General features: G+C 29.1%; 1 protein-coding gene across 4 annotated transcripts in view; it reads left to right on the top strand.

Annotated features, from left to right (window-relative positions):
- Positions 1 to 5,634, top strand: part of LOC108692469 (heterogeneous nuclear ribonucleoprotein R) — a 25,162-nt gene that overhangs the window by 14,712 nt on the left and 4,816 nt on the right. The window lies entirely within an intron of this gene.

Raw genomic sequence — 5,634 nt, 5'->3', positions numbered from 1 at the left:
TTTTTCAAATAAAAAGAGGAGAGAGAGAGAGAGAGAGAGAGAGAGAGAGAGAGAGAGAGAGAGAGAGAGAGATTAGAACTTTGCATTTTATTATGTTAATTTGATTTTGCGGATTAATATAAGCAATAAGCTTTTAATTTAAAATAATATAAATTATTTATAACGCGTTGAAACATGATTTATAGTTTTAGACGTAATTTACTTTTAATATTACAGCATAAGCTGTTAGCATTGCTTGATTGTAGCGCTATACTATTTGACAAAAAATTATTTTCTCGAATACTGGAACAAAACTAGTTATTTTTTAAATAGTTTTTTTGGATGCTGAAATTGAATTCGTTTTCCAAATTGTTCTATCATGAAAATTGTTCTATCGTGAAAATTTTAAGAAATCTGCAATTAAAGTTGCAAAAAAATTATTTTCATGTATTTTGTTACATTATAACTATGATGATCATGTTGGAAAAATTTTATTACAAAATTAAATATGTTATTAGAACTTTTAGTCCTCAAAAGGATTTTTTAATGTCTGCTATGAATAATAAAATATGGGATCTATGAATCGGAAAAGCTATGAATTAGTCATTGATGATTTACTAAATATTCAGATTGGATATGGCAAGTTGCTTGCATTAATTCTCTTGAAACTTTTCTTAAATTGTTTTCAGTATTAAATAGCACTTGATTTTATTTATTGGGTTACCTATTTTTATTGCTACTAACAGTTATGAGCAATTTATTTGATAGCAATAATTGTCCTTTTACAAATCGATTATATAATAGGTCATCGGAAATCACAGGGCATGAAAACAATTTTCTGCCTAAATCTTAATCCGATAAATTGCTAATAATCTAACGACGATTTTAATCCAATAAATTGCTAATAATCCAGCGGCATATTAAATTATTGCTGCAAAAAAAAGACATTCGGTACAGTTCTGCAGCGATAAATAAGTTCCATTTATTCAGAGATAAACATCTTAAAAAACCGTATTATATTTTTATTTTGGAGTCCTTGACTCGCTTAAAAAAATTATTTTCTTAGACATAATTGAAGAATCTTTTAATGCTATGTCTTCTATGTGATTTCAAGAAATTTAACTCGCTTTGTCCGTCTGATAGTGATGCCATGTATTGCTCGATGACGCTCCATTTTCGTTAAATTGATGAAAATGAGGACGAAATAATATTGTATAAAAAAACGATATTTTCCAAAGAAATGTGGTGGCTTTTATAATAAGTTATTGCTACAGCATTTGAACTCGTTTGCACAAACAAACCGTTGTTTGCATAATGTCTTTAAGTTGTTTTAAACGAAATTATTATTGTCCAGGATATGTCATGCAACTCTTCTAGAGTGGAAACGTAAAAAGTTTTTAAGTATGTATGGACACTACTGATCAAAAATTTAACTTCATCCCCAGATTGATGGTAAATATATAAATAAATTTTTCATAATTAATTCTAGTTTAACAACTTTATTTTCAAGAGAAAAAGTAATGCCATATATCACAAAATAAAATATAAATTAAATTATTAATTTTTTTTTTTTTTTTTTCATTTTTGACTCTTCAAAATCCTCCTTTAGAACAGAACAGCAGCACATATATTGGGCATTCTTTCTATTATATTAACTTTTTTAAAGTAATAGCTGCAATTTAAGTCCAATACATTTGCAAAAATTTCTAGTGATTTTAATTAGTTGGTCACATTTTTCGCACATTCCTGTCCTACTCATGCCATAATAATCGATTGGATTCGGGTCAGATAATTAAGCGGATTAATCCATGAATTTTAATTTATTTTATTTTTCTTTGTTTGCGAGGTATTTCGTACACAATTTTGATGTGTGCTTAGGATCGTCATCCTGCTAGAAAACAAAACCACGGCTCATTATTTTCTTTCCATATGAAAAGACGCTATAAAATATGATGTATTGTATTTTATCCAGAATTCCCTCAATTTTTATGAGATCTCCAACTTTCATCGGTAAAAGCCCTAAGCCATGATCCGTGATCATGCTTTACTATTGGTATTACATGACACATTACACATTTATCACGAACCTGGCGACGAACGTACTGTTTGTGTTTTGCTTCGAAAATATCAAATTTTTTTCCGAGAACAATATTTTATTACTGATTATTTATTTTATATTGATTGATTTACTGATCAATTTTTAGCCCATTGCAATCTTTTCACTTTATTTTATTTCCGTAGCAGTGGTTTTTTAGCGACTACACATCCTTTTAACCTGTAGTCGCGAAAGCGGCGTTTTATAGTCATCAAAGACATTGGCCTCTGACTAGTACAATTCAGTTCTTCATGAATTTCCGACGCAGTTCGCTGATGCTTACTTGCACGCAGATGAACTTGTCTTCTTTCTGTAATGTTGCCTTAGATCTCCCAGACCGATGGCGACTTCTATTTGACCCGATCTGTTGCTTCCTCTTCGCATTCATAATTGCAGTCTGGGAAACTTTGATCTTGAATTATTTTCCGTGTGGAATAATCTTCGTGTAATGCTACGATAACAGCACGTGTTTTAATACTTAAATATTTATTTTGACCTATACTTTTACACTAAAAAACAGAAAAAATGTGTGTATTTATCTTTATAATGTTATTCTGTATTTTCCAGAAATATAAAATCCACTTTCATTTAATTATAGTATAGCACAATTATGATTTTTAAATAAGACTTATCTCAGAATAAGAAGAAAAAAATAATGAGCAAAGCTATTAATACACTTGCCGAATTTACAATAATAACGTCATCAGAACAGTTTCAAACTTAGACTCGAGGTGAATATTTACCATGAAACAAATACATGGCACTATATGACCTGTGTTGATGTTTTATGCTTACATATTGTTATTGTTAGCTTCTTCAAGTTTGTATATTTATAGAAAGTAAACTTAAACTTTTGATCAATAGTGTATGTATATATGTATATAAATTAAACTGATAACAAAAATTTTTTTTAATCGACCTTAGCTCAAAAGCTTCCATTTCATGCCAAAAGAACACTCCTAAATTTTTATCAAAAAATTAAGATTTAGAGGTCGCTAGTGAATGATTTTTAAATAAAAGTTTCGATTTTCTTTAATATATATTTGATTTGATACAAAATAGTTTAATTCGGATTTTAAATGTGGTACTGTATGTTTCTTTTTCGTTGCTGAACACGATGTAACAATTGATTTAGTCCAACGATATATTATTAAGAAAAATAACCCGATTAATGTGAAAAAATGATCAAATTTCAAGATCGATTTTAGCAAAGTTCTAAGCGTTCAAATGAGTCACGCCCTTCAAATTGTAGGTCTATTTACTCGGAACAAGATCCAGTTGAAATTTTTCCAAGACCTCCTATGGCTTTTAAAAGTTACATTTAACTATATTATAAAACATTTAATGTAATTTTTAAAAGTCCTGTAGGAAGTCCTGGGAAAATTCCAATTGGATCTCGTTCTGGGTGAATAGACCTACAATTTGAGGGGAGTAATGACCCATTTAAAGGTACCACAAATCAGGGAAATCAGGGAAGTTATGGAAGAAAATTAAAAATGGTCGGGAAAGTCATGGAATAGACAGAGATTTAACAAAATTTTCTCGAAAAATAAAATGGTTGTAAAGAAGTTAAAATTTGAAATTTTAGTTTTTATATTAAAAAGCTAACGTAAACTTTAGTAGAGATTTAAAATGCTTTAAGAACATCAAAATTTTAAAGTTGTCTTCTTTTATTTTATCTAAGAAAGTTTTCTATATTATGAACAAGTGAGTAAAATAAATGTTAATTTTATATTTTTGTGATTTCTTTCAAATATGTTAACCTTTATAATAGCAGATTGATTTTAAAACAGGATTTAATTTTGACAAAGAAGAAACTTTATTCATTGAATTATGTTTTTTTATATTCTAAGTAGCAAAGAGAAAGAAAGGAAGAGCAAAAAATTGTGTTCATAAAAAAAAGAAAAGATAAAAAATACTATTAACAATGAAGTACAGTGTCAGCAATATTAATAGTAATTTACACTTATGTTAAATTGTTCTATCAACAAAATACTTAACGATTTTTAAATCAGGTTGAAAATATAAAAAAAATTTCAAAATATTATTGAAAGTCAGGGAAAATCATAAAATTTTGGAAATCAAGAAAATATCAGGTAATTTTAGGACAAAAAATTTATAGCAATCCTGACCTTGCTAAAATCAACCTTGAATTCGAAATTTGATCATTTTTTTCACATTAATCAGGCTGTTTTTTAAAGCGTAGAACTAAGTGAATTATTGCATTGTGTTCAGAGAACCAAAAAACATACAATACCATATTTAAAATCCGATTTAAACAATTTTTGCATCAAATCAAACATATATTAAGAAAAATCAAAACTTTGATTTAACAATCAGGTTCATTAGTGACCTCTAAATCTTATATTAGGTGTAGTAAAAAGAAATCCATTATTTTTGCATGAATTTGAATGGAAAAATAATGGATTTCTTTTTACTACACCTAATATTTTTTGATAGAAATTTAGGAGTGTTCTTTTGACATGAAATGGAAGCTTTTGAGCTGAAAGGCCGATTGAAAAAAAATATTTTCTTTTTTTCCTTGTCAGACTAATTTTATGTATATACGCACATACATATGATATTTTGGTATCAGGGTTTTTGTCTTATTTTTAAGTCAGGAATATGTTATTACAATTTCGATCATGAATTGTGGGACACCCTATATACAGACTTTTGCCATAACTCACAGGAAGGGATGGGATCGAGATGGACACAAAAGTTCCATATCGTTTAGCGATATTCGCAATAATATCGAGATATTAAATTTTATAATTGTACAAATGAGACTGTAGTGCTGTAGGATTTGCATATTTCAGTCGATTTTCAGCTTGGTTCTTGCTCCTTACTTCATATATCTGTGCACAGTCTAAATGCCAATCGGCAGAAACTAAGCTGAAAATCGACCGAAATGTGCAAGTAAATTCCTGCACTGAATAAGAGCACACCAAGAAAAACGCTTCGACTGCTCGAGGTATAGTCTGGCTCAGTTTATCAAGTATTGACTGCCGGCAGCGCTTTGAAGAGGCAAGAGAGGAAGTGCGCCGTTAAAGGTTTTTTACGCATACGTGACGCTTGCGAGTTGCGGAGAGATTGGTTGCCTGATAAAAATGTTTTATACATAATTCTATATAAATAATTTATACATAATTATACATAATTATAGAACAATGTATGAAATATGTCCATATATCTGGAGACACGATAATGTCTTGATAATTATACAAGTTGCCCGAAAATTTAAACAGTGTTGAGAATTGAGATCCCTCAATATTTCGGAAAGTAATTATTTTAGAAAGAAATGTTTCACAAAAGTTGTAAGATTTGAAAAGAGCTTAAAAATAATAATTAATCTAGTTTTATTGCTAAATATTATTGATTAGCATCACATTCCAAAATATACGAAAAAATAATCAAAACATTTGGGGCCCAGAAAGCATATTCTGAAAGAGTTTAAGACAAGTCTCCGGGATTACATATGTGATAAGATACTTCTTATAGGATTTTTGGGCGTTTTCTTTTTACAAAAAGATCTCTTGGTAAAGCTGCATACTTATCTC

Source organism: Atta colombica, unplaced genomic scaffold (genome assembly GCF_001594045.1).
Source record: "Atta colombica isolate Treedump-2 unplaced genomic scaffold, Acol1.0 scaffold72, whole genome shotgun sequence".
Taxonomy (NCBI): Eukaryota; Metazoa; Arthropoda; class Insecta; order Hymenoptera; family Formicidae; genus Atta; species Atta colombica.
Note: the sequence above shows the minus strand (reverse complement) of the source record. Positions and strands in the feature narration are given on the sequence as shown.